Genomic DNA, 17771 nt, shown 5'->3' with positions numbered 1-17771 from the left:
CATAAGAAATTAGGTTTACATAAATAAGGTTATTCAATGAAACACTGTTAGTAACAGCAAAAGAACGTAAACAAGTGTCCTTCAACAGAGAACTGGTTAAATAATCAATGACAAATGCACACAACAGAAACCATGCACCTATACACAATGAGGAGCAAAAGTAATAAGAAGCAGAGTAAAGACTTCCATAAATTCCTCCATAAAATAATTAGGAAAACTAGCAAAAATTGTAAGAATCAACTTTTTAGAAGTCTGAAACTATCCAAACGCTTGCATAAATCCAGGGAGCATTTATTCAATAAACATTTAGTTTCACCAAACACGGCTGAGGTGAGATTTGTGGCATTTTTACTTGCTTCATTTCTTTTTTTTTTTTTAAAGATTTTATTTATTTATTCGAGACAGAGAGAATGAGAGAGAGAGAGACACCACATGAGAGGTGGGAGGGGCAGAGGGAGAAGCAGACTCCCCGCCAAGCAGGAAGCCCGATGCGGGACTCGATCCCGGGACTCCAGGATCATGACCTGAGCTGAAGGCAGTTGCTTAACCAACTGAGCCACCCAGGCGCCCTTACTTGCTTCATTTCTATCCTTTACAATCCAGCTCCACAGGAGCCTTGAAAATGAGCAGCTTGTAATCACAATGAAAAGCAGCAACCAGGCAGCCACCAGAAAGAGCAGAATAGGGATGGAGTTCTTTCAAAGCCTCATTCCCAGAGAAATGTCATTATTTACCTGTCTGATCGTTCCCTGGAAGACTCTACTGTCTTTAAGCTAACTTGGAGCTTCCACAGTACAAACAGCCTTTTCCTTAGGCAACATGCTTGGAAAAGAATTAGAGGAAAATGATTAACTTCACAGCTGCCTGCAGTGATAAAAATAACAGTTGGAGCAGGCAACTTGGAGAGGCTAATTTAAAAGCTGAAAAGGGAAAAGCAAGTAATTAGATGCCCACAGGAGCTTTGAAAGCTTCAACATATTCCTGGGAATCTAGAAAGCCACATGAATGCCCAGGGGTATGCACATGCTCAGGAAAGATCTAAGAAGATCCTAAGCTCTTATCCTCAGCTGACCTTGAAGCTTTGGTACATGTAGGAAGTAAAGACTATGGCAGAGTTGTCCACAGCATGTCTGAGTGTTGAAGATAGGTGCCAACAATGCACGGAGAGCCCTGGGCACAGACAAGGAGACTTATTAACTCCAGGCATTTGAGAAAATCTGGTAAATCATTAGCTGACTAACCTACTGAGTAGAGATTTCAGTGGCTGCACATGATAAAGAATAGAACTTTACATAATCAGTTTAGAAACCGCACTAAGCAACATAACAATGACAGCAATAACAATGAACAATAGGGAGGAGAGACTCTGAAAGCCACCAAATACTATTTAAAATACACAGTTTTCAACAAAAATTACAAGACAAAGAAACAAGAAATTATGTCTGATACAATAGGGAAAAAAACCAATTGATACAAATTGTCCTAAGGAAGTACAGATATTAGACTTGCTAGACAAAGACTTTAAATCAATTATTTTAAATGTGTTTAAACGACTAAAGGCAACCACATCTAAAGAACTACAGAAAAGTATGAGAACAATGTCCTTCTATGTAGACAATACCAATAAAGAGTTAAAAATTATTTTTAAAAAACCCATAAAGATATTTCTAGAGTTAAAATACAGTAACTGGAAATTAGAAATTAGAAGGGCGCAACAACAGATTTGAGGTGGCAGAAGAAATAACCAACAAACTGGATGGAAGACAGACAGGTCAACTGAATTTATCTAGTCTGAATAACAGAAAGAAAAAATGAAGAGTTGAGCAGAGCCTCAGAGATCTGTGGGACATCAAGTGTATGAACATATGCATTAATGGGAGACCCAGAAAGAGAAAAGAGGAAGAAGAAACAACAGCTGAAGAAACAGTGGCCAAAATCTTCCCAAACTTGATAGAAGGTAGGAACCTGCACATCCACAAAGCTGAACAAACTACAAGTAAGACCCAAAAAAATCAATTAACTACACACATCATAAACTGTTAATGGTCAAAGACAGGGTCTTGGAAGCAACAAGACCAAAGCAACTCATTGTGTACAATGGATTTTCAGTAAGACTAACAGGTCATTTTGCTTTAGAGACCACAGAGGCAAGAAGGCAGTAGGAAGGACATATTTAAAGTGCTGAAAAAGACTGTCAGCCCAAACTATCCTTGAAAAATGAAAGACATATTAAAACATCCACAGATTAACAAAAACTGCGAGAATTCATTGCTACCACGTTCATCTCACAAAAAATACTACAGGGAGTTGTTCAGGCTGAAATGAAAGGACATTAGACAGTACCACAAATCCACACAAAGAAACAAAGAGCACTGGTAAAGGTAATACTATCTAAGTAAAAGAGTATAAATGTATTTTTTATCTGTAATTCTTTTTTTTCTCCTACCCGATTTAAAAGACACTTTGTAAAGAAAAAATAGAAATGTGTTGGTGCCACAAAATACATGAAGATATAATCTGTATGGCAATAAAAATACAAAGGGAGAGTAAGGGAATGAATAGAGCTATACAGAAGTAAAATTTTTATATGCTATTGAAATTAAGTTGATATTATTCCAAACTTGATTGTCAAAAATTAAGATGTTAATTGTTATTCCCAGGACAACCATCAAGAAAATAACTAAATACAGCAAAAGAAATGACAAGGGAATTAAAATGGTACATTAAAAAATATCCATTGAACAGAAAAGGCAGTAATGGAGGAACAGAGGAACAAAACGATCTAGAACACAAATAAGAAAACGGCAGGCCTAAATCCTACTCTGTCAGCAATTACACTAAATATAAATTGATCAAACACTAATTAAAAGACATATAGTGGATATCATACTGGATAAAAACAAAACAAAAACGTGATCCTGGTAAACAGGGTCTGACAGACTCACTTGAGATCTAAGGACATAAACAGAAAATAAAAGGATGGACAAAGATACACCATGAAAACTGATGAGCAAGACAGTCTCAGGTGTGTAGTCTTTCAACCCCCACTCAGCTACATAAGAACGAGCCTTGGGCATGGAACACTTCCTTACAAAGAGATAAAGAGACCACACAGCCTGTACAAACCATTTGCCTTGTGGGAGTATCTTGTATTTAAGTGTTCCTTCTTTCTGATTAAGCATGTAATAAATGCACCTCTGGCACCACCTCAGCTTTCAGTATTCTGGACTCCACAATAGTGGGGTTGGATTCCTGTTGTGGCATAAGAGGAGGGTGCATAGGCCAACCGCCCTGTGTCAGCTGCTGGGGGCACCGACTAGCTTTGGGGACCAGTGGCATATTATCAGAACTTATCTTGCTCTATCTCTTCTCTGTGTAAAAGCATTATTCCATCCAGTGCTTGTCTCTGTTGTGTTTTCCTTGGTGACTCTGATACCAAGATGCAGTGGGCATAAGTATTTAAACTTCTATTCCTACAGGCTGGTATAGTGACGGTGTTTGCTATCTCCAACATGGTCAGTCTTCCCCAGCATCGGTAACTTGTGCCTAGTGTTCTGCTCAACACGTCACCAAAAGACAGCTAGAAAGGCCTATATTAATATCAAGTAAAAGAGACTTTAAGACAAAAATTGTTACTTTGAAGAAAACACAAGGTTGAATCAAGATTTTGGATTAGGCAATGGTTCATAGGTATGACACTTAAAGCATGAGCAACTAAAGAAAAGATAAATTGGACATCAATAAAATTATAATTTTTGTGCCTCAAAAAACATTACCAAGAGGCACCTGGGTGGCTCAGTTGGTTAAGTGTCTGCCTTCGGCTCGGGTCATGATCTCAGGGTCTTGGGATCAGGCCCCATGACAGGCTGCCTGCTTGACGGGGAGTCTGCTTCTCCCTCTCTCTCTGCCCCTCCCCACCGCTTGTGCTCTCTCTTTAGCTCTCTCTTGAGCTCTCAAATGGGCATATAAAATCTTAAAAAAAAAAAAATTACCAAGAAGGTGAAAAGATAATCCACAGAATAGGAAAAAATATTTATAAATTATGTATCTGACAACAGTCTGTATCCAGTTTATATAAAGAACTCTCATAACTCAATGATAAAAAAATAAACCGATTAAAAATGGGCAAAGAATTTGAATAGCCATTTCTCACAAGAAGATATACTAATGGCCAAGAGGTGCATGTAAAGATGTTCAACAACTTTAATCATCCAGGAAAATCAAATCAAAACCACAATGATATCCCATTCCATACCCACTAAAATGGCTATCATAAAGAAGATGAACACTAACAAGGGAGTCAAGGATGTAGAGAAATTGGAATGCTTATATTATATATTGCTGGTTAGAATGCAGAATTATGCAGCCCCTCTAGCGAACAGTTTGGTAGTTCCTCAAAAAGTTAAATATAAACTTACCATATGACCCAGCAACTCCACTCCCACTCCTAAGCATATACTCACAGCACTAAAATCATATGTTCAAAAAAATAAAAAATAAAATAAAATAAAATCGTATGTTCATGCAAAACCTTGTCTATAAATGTTCAAAGCAGCTTTATTCATAATAGACAAAAGGTGGGAAAAACACAAATGTCCAAAATAATGGATAAACCAAATGTGATATATCTGTATAACATAAGAGAGCCATTAAAAAAAAAAAGTACTAATACATGCTACAGTAAGGATGAATATTGAAAACATTATGCTGTCAAAGACACCAGACACAAAAGACCTCAGATTATACGAAATATCCATGATGGGCAAATCTATACAGACAAAAAGTCAATCAGTGGTTGCCTGGAGTTGAGGCAAAATAGGAAAGTAACTACTAATGGGTATGGTGTCTTTGTTTTGGGATGATGAAAATGTTTTGAAAATAGATACTGGTGATGACTGCACCACTATGTGAAAATACTAAAAACCACTGAACTGAACTCTTTCTCCTTCTTCCCTCCCTCCTTCCTTCCCTCCCTTCCTTCTGGTTTTATTTTTAAGTAATCTCTACACCCAATGTGGGGTTCAAACTCACAACCCTGAGATCAAGAGTTAACATGCTCTACACTCTACAGACTGAGCCAGCCAGGCATCCCTGAACTGAACACTTTAAAAAGGTGAATTCCATCTCTATAAAAAAATTTTTAAATAAACTGCATAAATTTTACTATGTACTAATTTCAAAATATCTCCAGTATATATTCTTAAATGCAAAAATTAAGGTGAAGAACAGGTTATTTTACAGTATGCTTATATTCTTTGGCTAAGAAGGATTAAAAATAAGTACATACATATATACACACATATATATACATGCATTAATACACATGTATATATGTATTCACACATATATACATATAAATACATACAAGAAAAAGGTAGAAATGCATATTTACGTGTACATAGTTTATATACATACCTATATCTATCTACCCAGATAGCTATAAAATCACATTTACTTGTCTCTGCATTTAAAAAAATGGAGAAAATACACATACACGAAATTTGTTCCCTATAATTACAAGAGGAGGTTGCAGTGAAAGACAGACATCGGAGTGTGAATTCACTTCTATTTATATTGTTTGTATTGTACTGACTTTTCCAATGTGAATGCATTACCCAACACACACACACACACACACACACACACACACACACACACACACACACACAGATAAAAAAATACATAAAACCATGACAGCTTGGTATATATTAATGGTTGGCATCACTACGGCAACTCTGTGTCCTCTCCTGGCAAAGCATTTCAAGAATGCTATCACCATCTGAAAATATCAATCCTGGGGCGCCTGGGTGGCTCAGTTGGTTAAGTGCCTGCCTTCGGCTCAGGTCATGATCCCAAGGTCCTAGGATTGAGCCCCGCGTCGGGCTCCCTGCTCAGTGGAGAGCCTGCTTCTCCCTCTCCCTCTGCCTGCTGCTCTGCCTACTTGTGCTGTCTATTTCTGTCAAATAAATAAATAAAATCTTAAAAAAAAAAGAAAATATCAATCCTATATCCACATGCTAGAATTTTAGGCTTTCAGATATATGACTAGCCAGACCACAGTTTTTCCATTTCTAATCAGCAGCTTCTACATTAAAGTGAAATTTAATAACTGATAAAAATTGGAATAAAAAATTAGCATTCACAGTTCTAAAAAAATTAGCATTCACTAAAGATTTTAAGTCAAGTCTTTTAAACATACCTATGCAAAGAAATTGGAAAACTTAAAAAAAGTTACAATTTTTTAAATAAATGTGCCCAAAATTGAACCAAGAAGTTCAGAAAACCTGAAAAAAACTATATACCATCTAAGAAATCAAATTAGTAACCAAATCAATCCTTATGGGATCTAGAAAAACTACTAAGTGTAATGGACACTTACAACTTAAGGTTTAGGAAGAAACTTACTTAATGGGGTAACTTGTGTGTACCAAAACCCAAAGAGACTATGCCAGTGTTTGCTAACACTTCCTAAGTAATCTCTGAAAACCAGGCACAAGGTAAGGATGCCAGGTTTCATCCAGTAGGACAGAAAAAAGGTGAGAAAGGACAAGATGAACCTAAAGAAGAATGAATTAAGGATTAATGGAATGAATTAGAATGGCCAGAAACAGATGTATGCAGACACAGTAATATATGGGATAGCTGTGGCATTATAATTCATTGAGAAAAACATTAGTAAAGAACTGGTGCTGGGGTGCCTGGGTGGCTCAGTCATTAAGCGTCTGCCTTCGGCTCGGGTCATGATCCCAGGGTCCTAGGATCGAGGCCTGCACCGGGCTCCCTGCTCCGCAGGAAGCCTGCTTCTCCCTCTCCCACTCCCCCTGCTTGTGTTCCCTCTCTCGCTGTGTCTCTCTTTGTCAAATAAATGAAAAAATCTTAAAAAAAAAAAAAAGAACTGGTACTTCATGTGTTAAAAGGTAAAACTAGATTCCCTCCTCCTATTATCTACAATAACAATTTCCACATTGGTTCAAGGCTTAAATATTTTTAATAGTATTAATATTAATCAAACTAAAATTTTAAATATTAAATTATCTTAAGTTAGGGAAAAAATTTTAAATTGAAAAATAAATAAAATGGAAAAGATCAAAAGATTGGTCTAAGTAAAAATATAAAACTCTAGGGGCACCTGGGTGGCTCAGTCGTTAAGCGTCTGCCTTTGGCTCAGGTCATGATTCCAGGTCCTGGGATCGAGCCCCGCATCGGGCTCCCTGCTCAGTGGGAAGCCTGCTTCTGAACCCTCTCCCACTCCCACTGCTTGTATTCCCTCTCTCGCTGTGCCTCTCTCTGTCAAATAAATAAATAAAATCTTTAAAAATATATATATATAAAACTCTAATAAGGCCAAAGGCTCTGTAGAGGTAAAGGTCAAGGGACAGAGTTGGAGAACAAGTTCACAACAAATATAATAAAGAATTACTGTCCAAAATATATCAAGTATTCTTAAAAATTAATATAGAAAAATTAAAAATGAAGTCATTCACAAAAGCAATGAAAAGCCAATAAATAGGGGCACCTGGGTGGCTCAGTCGTTAAGCGTCTGCCTTCAGCCCAGGTCATGATCCCAGGGGCCTGGGATCAGTCCCACATCAGGCTCCCTGCTCAGCGGGAAGCCTGCTTCTCCCTCTCCCTCTACCTGCCACTCTCCCTGCTTGTGCTCTCTCTCTGTCAAATAAATAAATATTTTTTAAAAAAGCCAATAAATATATGATGTACAAGCTCATTAGTAATCTCAGAAATGCAAATTAAAATGATGAGTTTTTCTCAGAAGTTAGATTGGCACTAAGTCTAAAGTCTGACAACACCAAGTGCTGACAAGTAAGCAGGGTTAAGTAGCAGTCACATGTATAGTGCCACAGTCTAGGTGAGGGAAATATTTATGCAGGGCTGTTTAAAGGACACATAGACCATTCAGCCTTCTTCCAGATATTCTATACCGCTGGACCAAGCAAGACCATTAGAAAATTATGTACTCGAACTCTGTTATGAACCGAACACTTGTGTCCCCCCGCCACCTACTCTCTCCCCACCATGTGAATGAGAACAGATCCATGTGCAAACTGGATAAGGGTCCTCACTAAGAACCAAATAGGTTGGCATCTTGATCTTGGAGTTACCAGACTCCAGAACGATAAGAAATAAGTGTTTGTTAAGCCGTCAGTCTCTAATAATTTGTTACAGCAGTGCCAGTGTTTTAGTGCCCTAAAAGACTTTTTTTCTCTGGTTCTCCTCTGCTGTCAGAAAGATTAGAAGGCAAACTTGCAGTTCAAATTTGGTAACTCTGGGACTTTATAAGACCAGGATTTATCTATATGCTGACTTTACTCAACTCTTGACCTGACAGTCTATAGGGTCTCTGATGTTGATTTTCATCTATTTCTATTTTTCTATTTTAATTTCTGTTCCCTTACAAACCTCACAAAATCCACAGTGAAACAAAGCAGGAATAAACTCACCTGTGATTCGTTCATTTCCTGTTGCTCTTGGAAAACTGAAGAGAACTATAAAGCTGGGAAAGAAGGTAAGAAAATGAGGTCCTGTGCAACCAGGTGAGCTGTGCAGTTCTCAGGCTTACCTGCCTAGCAAGCTTCACACACACACAGCAGCTACATACAAAGCCCCTGTGGGCTGGGCCCTCCAACTCTAAGGGCACGACAGAGCCTGTGGAGGAGCACCCGGTGTCTATGCTGACTCTGCTCACAGAGAGCTTAGAATGCGGTTTTTCATTGAATGAATGTAAACATTTCCGACTAATTTCCTACTAAGAATTTATCTTCCCCTCTAGTGACCAAAAAAAAAGTAAAAATTACTGAGAACTAATTAAACAAAGAACAATACAGGGAAGACATTGCCTTTATTTCTCTGCATGCCTAGTAACAATGTTTGGCCCTTGGGTTAGCATCCCCTCATCAGCATCCCCTGAAAAGCGATGGGGGTACTTTGTTTATTCTAACTTGGTTATGATTTTTCAAAAAGATCTTGTTAATGGGGGACAGCAAGGAGTTCTCTGGGCATGCCACTAATAAATCATGTGACTCTAAACAAGTCACTTACCTTTTGGTCCTCTTTTTCACCTCTTAAATAAAGGCAAAACTTTAAAATCTTCAAAGTCTAGGGGCGCCTGGGTGGCTCAGTCGTTAAGCGGCTGCCTTTGGCTCAGGTCATGATCCCAGGGTCCTAGGATCGAGTCCCACATCGGGCTCCCTGATCAGCGGGAAGCCTGCTTCTCCCTCTCCCACTCCCCCTGCTTGTGTTCCTGCTCTCGCTGTCTCTGTCAAATAAATAAATAAAATCTTTAAAAAGAATAAATAAAATCTTCAAAGTCTATACATTAGTTATTTGATTTTTTACTGTCAGAAAAGAAGGAGCAGTGATACACTGCTCTAGGTTGTAGAGCAAGCGCAGAGTAAAGGGAGTGTGGCTGATGAGAGTGAACAAGAAGGGCAATTTCTCCTTCTGTGGCTGGTGATTCCTTTTCCCGAACTGTGTCCTCACCAAGCCTCCGGTGAGGTCCCCCAGCTGTGCCGCCTACCCTTTGCTCATGCTGCTAGCCTTATTTCAGTTCTTAAAGCTGATCAATGGACAGCCTGCAATGACTTCTGGTTAAGGTGACATCACCCAAGCATTGCTCATTCTGTAGGAGGACCAAGAATTACTTTTGTCCTGTCAGTTTTAGGATATAGTCTCTCCTGGGACCCTTCTGTCTCTGTGTGGAGCTCTGGTGAGAGGTCTCACTCAGACCAAGGAGTAATCTTCCAGGTGAGGTTCCTGGGGACTATTCTTTCTTACCTCAAGAGCTGTTTTTCTTTAAAAGAGCTGGGACCTGAGTCATGGGGACAAATTAAACATGGTTGGAACTTTCAAACAGGACTCCCAATCTGACTCTCAGGTCATACTTTCCCCAAAAATCAAGGGCTTGGCCATCTACAAACTCAAATGAAGGCCTCCAAAGACAAAAGCTAGACAGGGCAGACCTGGCCCAGAAACTGTGCTGCCTGAAGAATAATAAAAAATCCCATAAACACAAGCGCCAAGAAATTATTCAGTCCCCATATACTTCACAATTATTCTCCTGGATTCTGTAAAGACACTATCAGTGCTCAATGCTATGAATAACAATGCTGGGTTTTAGGCAGGGCAGTTTATTAGAAAGAACATGAGATGGAGAGAAAAAAAGATCAAAAACTAGATTCCCACCGCTGCTGGCTGTGTGATCTTGGGTAAATCACTTTGCCTTTGAGCCTCAGTTTTCCTATTCTCTTAACATGGAAACAGCCAACTTACCTCAAATATGGAAGTGAGACCTCTTGATGACAAAAATCTAAATATATATAGCATATATGTTAACAGCGCAGAACCACCGCAGGTTGGTATTAAACCAACAGTCGCAGGCAGGTATTAAATTATTCTCACTCTGAACAATGGGAAACTGAAAGTCATTCCCAGAGTTGCTCAGTCACTTGAACAGAGCTCTGGCAGGAGCCGCGACATTGCGCACGGATTCTGCAACCTCCCGGGACCTGCGCCCCGGTCCCCACGCTGGACGCCTGCCCCTTCCTCCTCCAGGCCGAGGCCACCCCCATCCGCCCTGGGCAGGCTCAAGTGCCAGAGGTCCCGCTGCGGGGTCCCCTCTACAGTCCCCCCGCCACCCCTGAGCCCTACGGACCCTTGTCGGCCCTCTGCCAACCCTCAGGGACTCACCCGCCACTCCCCTAGCCGGTAGTACTGGCCCCTAGGGAGTGCAAAGACTCCGCGACCCTGGAAGCGCCACCCACGCAAAGGTGTACCCTGGGGAAAGACAATTTACAGATGCGGAGTGAAAGTGAACATGCGCAAAAGCAGCCCAGAAGTCCAACACCAGAGTGAAAACTACATTTCCCATAAGTCTTTGCTCCCGTATCTTTGGGGTGTTTACCAACCGCCCCACCCTCTCCCCAACCCAGCTTTTTGGTTCGAATTGACCAATCCAGCCTTACCCTGGGAGCCCTAAAGCATTTTATTCAAAGACACAATAAAGGCTTGTGCCCCAGGTGATGCCTCCCTCTCTCTGCCTGCAGCCTGCCTTGACCTTCCCACGTGGCTTCAAGGCCTTGAGTAATAAACTTGTCTATTTTGATTTCTTTTGTGGTCTTTTGTTAAATGGCAAAGAACCACCTTTTTCCATATTACTAAGACTTACCACAGGCCCCTTGTTTACCTATGACAAAACCAGACACAAAACCACCACATTCCCATTCTGTCTCATAAATGATCAGCCAAACCATTTGTCCCCATGACCAATCAGAATAAAATATCTGTAAATTTTACTTGACTAAATTTTTCTTCTCCCCCCACAGGACCCTGAAATTTGGCTTACTCCTAAGTTTAAACAAGTATAGGAATGCCAAACAATCCCTCTCAAAACTTGGCTGACAATAAGGAAAGATATTTCCTGATCTTGCCACCCACTCCCCTGCTCCTGACACCCAGTTCCTTCTTGCCTTGTCTACACCTCCATTAAAAAAATGAGTTTCTCTCTTAAGTTTTTTCTTTTTTTTTTTTAAGATTTTATTTATTTACTTGAGAGACCGAGAGAGAGCACAAGCAGTGGGCAGGTAGAGGGAGAGGGAGAAGCAGACTCCAGTCTGAAGAGGGAGCTCGAAGCGGGACTTTGATCCCAGGACCCTGGGATCATGACCTGGGCTGAAGGCAGACGCCTAACGGACTGAGCCACCCAGGAACCCTCTCTTTAGTTTTCATTGCTCTGTTACCAGTGGGAGAGTCTACATTGTGTAAATGGAGGTGTTGACGATTGGATTACCCACAAAAGATTTACGTGAGGATCCACGCTCCAATAAAAACCGCCAGCAGGAAAGTAGCAAGCCCAGAGCAGTTTATTAAGGACAGTACACTCTGGAGAAGGGAGAGTTGGCAGGCCCAGAAGTGGTAACTGCACCGGGGTTAAGGATGTCTTTTCTTTTATCCATAAAAAGATAAAACATAAAACAATATAACGTAAAAAGAAGGTTATGGGTCATAGTGATGAGGGAACAGAAGGCTAGCTAAGGACAAAGCACAGGCTGACACCCTCCCAACTCCTGGGTGGCATATGTGTGACATTCTTCCAGGAAGCTCCCAACTATCTTTTTTTTTTTATTTTAAAGATTTTATTTATTTATTTGAGGGAGAGAATGAGATAGCATGAGAGGGGGCAGGGTCAGAGGGAGAAGCAGACTCCCCGCTGAGCAGGGAGCCCGATGTGGGACTTGATCCCGGGACTCCAGGATCATGACGTGAGCCGAAAGCAGTCGCTTAACCAACTGAGCCACCCAGGCGCCCGCTCCCAACTATCTTAATGCTAATGCCTTGCTAGAGGGAAAAGCAACCGTAGCTTGACAGTGGCAGGGCCTTCTGTATCCTGTAGATCCTCTTTAGCATTTGAAAGTTCTTTTGAAAACTCCCTTTTCCTTACAGCCCCCAACTCCCAAGTATATAACCAGCCACCCCTCACAACCCCGGTGCAGCAGCTCTTTCTGCCCATGGCTCCTGTCCCTGTGCTTTAATAAACCACCATTTTGCACCGAAGGCGTCTCAAGAATTCTGTCTTGGTCGTGGGCTCCAGACCTCACCCCACCAAACCTCACTATATTCCAAAAGCACATCAGTTAAAACACTCTCCAACAGAGGTTGTTTCTAATCATCTAAGGGACTCCTCCTACCACTTCGGAGGGGGAGTTTTGGCCCTACAAGGTTCTTGTTGCAACTACCCTGGCCACCTTCCCCCATGGGGGTGGATGTCTTGAAACCACAGTTTAAATAAATTATGATGAAGCTATAGGTTACCCCTGGGGCAGAGATTGAAGAGGAGAGGCATGTTCTGCACCTGTAGCTCTGGGTCTGTCAGCCCTGGAGTGCTGGAAGCCCTAAGGCCAGGTTGTTAAAGCCACAAAGTCAGGATATTGTACCCTCAGGCTTCTAATGTGTCACCTATTTATCACCGGCTCCTGTCTAACTGCCTACTCTGTGAGCTCTTTCCTATTTATAAATAAACACACACACACACACACACACACTTTTGTGACTAATCTTTCAGACATTTGTAGCTCTTAAGATCAGAGCTGTTTCCCTAAGGCCAGAGTCACCCTCTCCCATTGCAGTAGTCACCTCCCTTACTGCAAGAGTTTTTTTCTTTTTCACTCAATAAACTTTATTTTTAGAGCACTTGAAGGCTTATAGGAAAAATGCACAGAAAGTACAAAGTTCTAATATACCTGCCTCTTCCACACCCTCACCCCTCCTACAGTTTCCCTATTAGTAATGTTACGGAACCCAAATTCGGCTGCCAGTCCCTGGAAAGGCCATTACTCAAGAGACAAGTTTTTGATTGGAAAGGAATTTGAGCTTTATTCAGGGAAGCTGGCAACCTGAGACAGAGGTGGACTCTTGTTTAAAAGCCAACTCCAAGGGTTCTGTCCGGCTTAGGGGTCTCTTAAGGGGTATAGGGTAGTTAATCAGCAAAGGGAGTGCAGTGGCCTGCAACAATACTTGATTATGTGCAGACTCCACGATACCAGCTACAAAAGTTATCTTAGTGCCAGGGAATTGTGTGAGGGGGGTCTGGTTCTTGTTCCGTGATGTGCAGGAGTACTCTGTTCTTTCTGAAAAGGAAGGCAACATCTACAGATATACAAAGGGAGGTCAGTAAAATCACTTGTGTGACCAAAAAAATGAAAAACATTTTGCTAAAAAAAATTGCCAGGCTAATCAGAAAGCCGAGACTGCTTCAAACAGACTTGCTGGCTTCTGTGGCCTGGGCAAGTTCTGGTCCTTCACTCCTCAAGGCCAGTGGTCTGCAAATCTCAAAGAAAGTAAATCAGTCTGTTGCAGATCAAGGGACTTAGGTCACCAAGTAAGGAGTGTGTTAACTTGAAGCAAGTCAACCCTTAAGACCAGCTGCTGGGCTGTTACACTAACATCTTGCATTTGTATGGTCTATTAGTTCCCATTGATGAATCAATATTGATATATTATTCCTAATTAAAGTTCAGAGTTCAGAGTACAGTTCATCTTTGTATTATACATAATATTAGGTATCTACCATTATAGTATCATAAGAAGAGTTTCACTGTCCTAAAAGTATCCTGTGCTCACCCTATACCATTCCCCCTAAACCTCCGACAAGGACTGATCTGTTAATATTATTTCTATAATTTGGCCTTCTCCGGAATGTCTTATACTTGGAATTATATAATATGTAGTCTCTTTAGATGTGTCTTTCATGTAGCAATATGCATTTAATGTTCCTTCATGTCCTTATGGCTTGATAGCTCATTTGTTTTAACTGCTGAATAATACTCCATTGTATGGATGTATCACAGTTTATTTAGCCCTTCACCTGCTGAAGAACATCCAGTTTTGCTTCCAGTTTTGGCACCAAATAGGGTACCTGATCAGCCAACCCCCTGAGAGGAAATGGGTATGATGTAGCTCTGCACCTCCGGTTCTCCGAGTCTGGTCTGTCCCCAGATGGTATTTGCCTGGCTTTGGAAAAGTAAGGGACTAGATATCACCTACAGGCCATTGAACAACTGATGACCGTCAGGAGGTACAACTACCAAAACACCTGAAACAAATTCATAGTTGAGCAGACACTAAAGACATATACCAAATATTGGGTACCTATTATAAAAGTTCTTATTTCTAGAATATCAAGTTGGTGGTCAGCCGGCACTTTCACAGACACATAGTCCCTCTCATCTTCTTCTGCAGGATTACTGTGACTTGACATACAGATCTGGTTTGGTAGTCCCAGGGCGAGGGGGACAAGGAGAGAAAGAATCTCAGGCAGGCACCTCCCTGAGCCCAGAGCCTGATGCAGGGCTCTATCTCACCACCGTGAGATCATGACCTGAGCCAAAACCAAGAGTCAGACTCCTAACCGATTATGCCACTCAGGCGCCCCTAGTGCAGTGGTTTTAAACATGATTACAGGGGCGCCTGGGTGGCTCAACCGTTAAGCGTCTGCCTTCGGCTCAGGTCATGATCCCAGGGTCCTGGGATCGAGCCCCACATCGAGCCCCACATCGAGCCCCACATCGAGCCCCACATCGAGCCCCACATCGGGCTCCCTGCTCCATGGGAAGCCTGCTTCTCCCTCCTCCACTCCCCCTGCTTGTATTCCCTCTCTCGCTGTGTGTGTCTCTCTCTCTGTCAAATAAAAAATAAATAAAATCTTTTTAAAAAAAAATCATGATTACACAATAAAATTACCTTGTGGTTTTTTTCTTTCTTTTAATTACTGATAATTCTGATGCCCAGGCCTCACTACCAGAGATTCTGATTCACTGGACTAGAGATTAGCTCAGGTGTCAGTTTCTCTGTTTTGTTTTGTTTGGTTTGGTTTTTTTGCTTGTTTGTTTTTAAAGATTCCCAAGGAATTTACTAGTTTGCAGCCAGGGCTGCAAGCCGAATCCTTTTATTTAACTGATAAGGCAACTCATAGAGTTTGACTCATCTAGATTGTCAAACATAGAACTGGTCCTAGAATTCTGATATTGGACTCATAGTTCTTTTTTTTTCTTTAATAAAGCTTTTATTTTTTATTTATTTATTTTTAAAATATTTTATTTATTTATTTGACAGAGAGAGACACAGCGAGAGGGAACACAAGCAGGGGGAGTGGGAGAGGGAGAAGCAGTTTTCCTGTGCAGCAGGGAGCCCTATGTGGGGCTCCATCCCAGGACCCTGGGATCATGATCTGAGCTGAAGGCAGATGCTTAATGACTGAGCCACCCAGGCGCCCCAGTACCAGTTCTTTACTAATGTTTTTCTCAATGAATTATAATGCCACACGGAGCCCCACGTTGGGTGTGGAGATTACTAAAAATAAATAAATAAATAAACTAAAAAAAAAAAAAATGGTGAACCAACCAGCCCATGATTACACAGCTAGTAAGTGGCAAAGTCCAATATTAAAACCAGACAGTGTGATTCCACGTGCTCTTTGCCACTGTGTCTTGTGTGCACAAAAGCAATGAAGGTGAAATGTCTTAATATTTCTTACTGTGCCCAAGCTCGGGAGGAGTGAGGGGACTCTCAGGAAAAAATGTCTCATTGGTCCCATATCTGGCAATAAGGATTGTTCTGGGATGGAGCTTTACCCTCTTGTACAACGCAGAGCACATAGCCCTATAATAAGTGAGATGGTATATGTCTGAGGAATCCCCTACCATCAGGTAATTCTGTCAAGGGAACTGGCCTAAGAGGTTCTCTCTAATGCCTTAGGTTTGCTTACCTCCATGTAGAACAAGGTTTGTCTAATAGCCCCTCTTCCCTTTAAGTGAACATAGGCTCCCATAGTGGGTCAGCCCGGCCACGGTCCCCTTTCCTTTGTTCCCTTAGGTAGTTCTACTCTCCATTTCTGTGCTCACATTTTGCTTAGAGAGTTTTACTACCTACTTCTATAATTACAGTATACTTAGGGAGTGGGATTCTTGTTATTTAGGTAATCTTGATTTGTTGGGTTTGGAAATGAATAAATGGATCTAAATGATATTGTGGTCATAAGATGTCAGGAGGGCCAGCACATTCTTCTAGGAACTAGGAATGGACAGATGTGGTCTACATCAAGTTAACTGAGGTAATTAACTTCAGTGAAGAAAGCATTTTCCCCAGACCTTGTGCAGCTTATAATCCAGTGAGAAAAACAGTAAAACAAGTATGTAGTCAATTAAAAGTTAGCTTTCTCAAAAAAGAAGCTTGGAATTTAATTTGTCGAACTGTTCCAAGCATTTCTCTTGTTTTATGTCATTTCGCTGAAGCACTATGAATTCAGTCATTTGCTGGTACTGATCAAGAAACATGAGAAGGTTGCTATATGATCTGAGAGACCATCAGTAGCAGTCACCTTTGATTATGACATTTTATTAAAAGACATTGCACACCAAGCAATATTTTTAAAAGGAAAAAAATAAAGAAACAATGTTACTGTTTTTTCATTTTTGTATTTGATTTGGGGGAGATTGTATTAATTTCTTATTGTGGCTATAACTAATTACCACAAACTTGGCAGTCTAAAATCATACAAATTTATCATCTTACAGTTCTGGAGGTCAGAAGTCTGAAACAGGTTTCACTGGACTGAAATCAAGGTGCTGGCAGAGCCAGACTGTCTCCAGAGGCTCTAGGGGACAATCCTTTTTGTACATTTTCCAGCTTCTAGAAGCTCCCTACATTCCCTGTTAGGGATCCCTAATCTACAAGATTATAAATCCCCAAGGAATTAACAGAAATATCTGGTAGGGTTTTGGATTTCTACTGGAATTCTACAGAAATTGCAGGGAAGCAAACTTTATATCATTGAGGGCAGGCATCAGAGTCAGGTAGAAGCCATCTTCCCAACTTCTTTATCACTAAAACAAGAGATCTATTATATTTAACAAGAATGATATTTTAGTGCTTGTGTTTGGAGAAGCATGCTGTGCAGCACTAAAATGAGTTTAACCACTGCCAACTCTCCCAGAGTGAGAAATATTGAAGGTACATAATTGTTGGATAATTAGTCAATTCTTTATTAGGCAACTCTTCCCAGGTATTGCTATACATCACTTGCACCCAGAAAGCAGAGTTCATTGATACAAAATAAATCCCTGGATTATGTGATATGTTCGGTGTGAGGTGTGTTTGACAATCTCCAGAGATTACAGTTCCTTTAGTGTCTTATAACCCAATACCATCTCTCTATCCCATCCCTCCCTACTCTGGGAGAGATCTCTGCACTTCTCAAGGCTCAG

The 17771-nt window shown here is 40.9% G+C and overlaps 1 protein-coding gene across 1 annotated transcript in view; it reads right to left on the bottom strand.

The window, feature by feature from the left end:
- The window catches only part of LOC114205255 (uncharacterized), a 42380-nt gene extending 31592 nt beyond the window's left edge, over window positions 1–10788 (bottom strand). The window contains 3 exon segments of the mRNA XM_028098612.2: window positions 8457–8509; window positions 9055–9271; window positions 10702–10788. The gene's annotated coding sequence lies outside the window, so the exon portion shown is untranslated.
- Between the last annotated feature and the right edge of the window lie 6983 nt (window positions 10789–17771).

Source organism: Eumetopias jubatus, unplaced genomic scaffold, assembly GCF_037043125.1.
Source record: "Eumetopias jubatus isolate StellerSeaLion01/CBP00866 unplaced genomic scaffold, mEumJub1_p1.0 scaffold_17, whole genome shotgun sequence".
Lineage (NCBI taxonomy): Eukaryota > Metazoa > Chordata > Mammalia > Carnivora > Otariidae > Eumetopias > Eumetopias jubatus.
The sequence above is the reverse complement of the archived record's forward strand: the minus strand, read 5'-3'. Positions and strand labels throughout refer to the sequence as shown.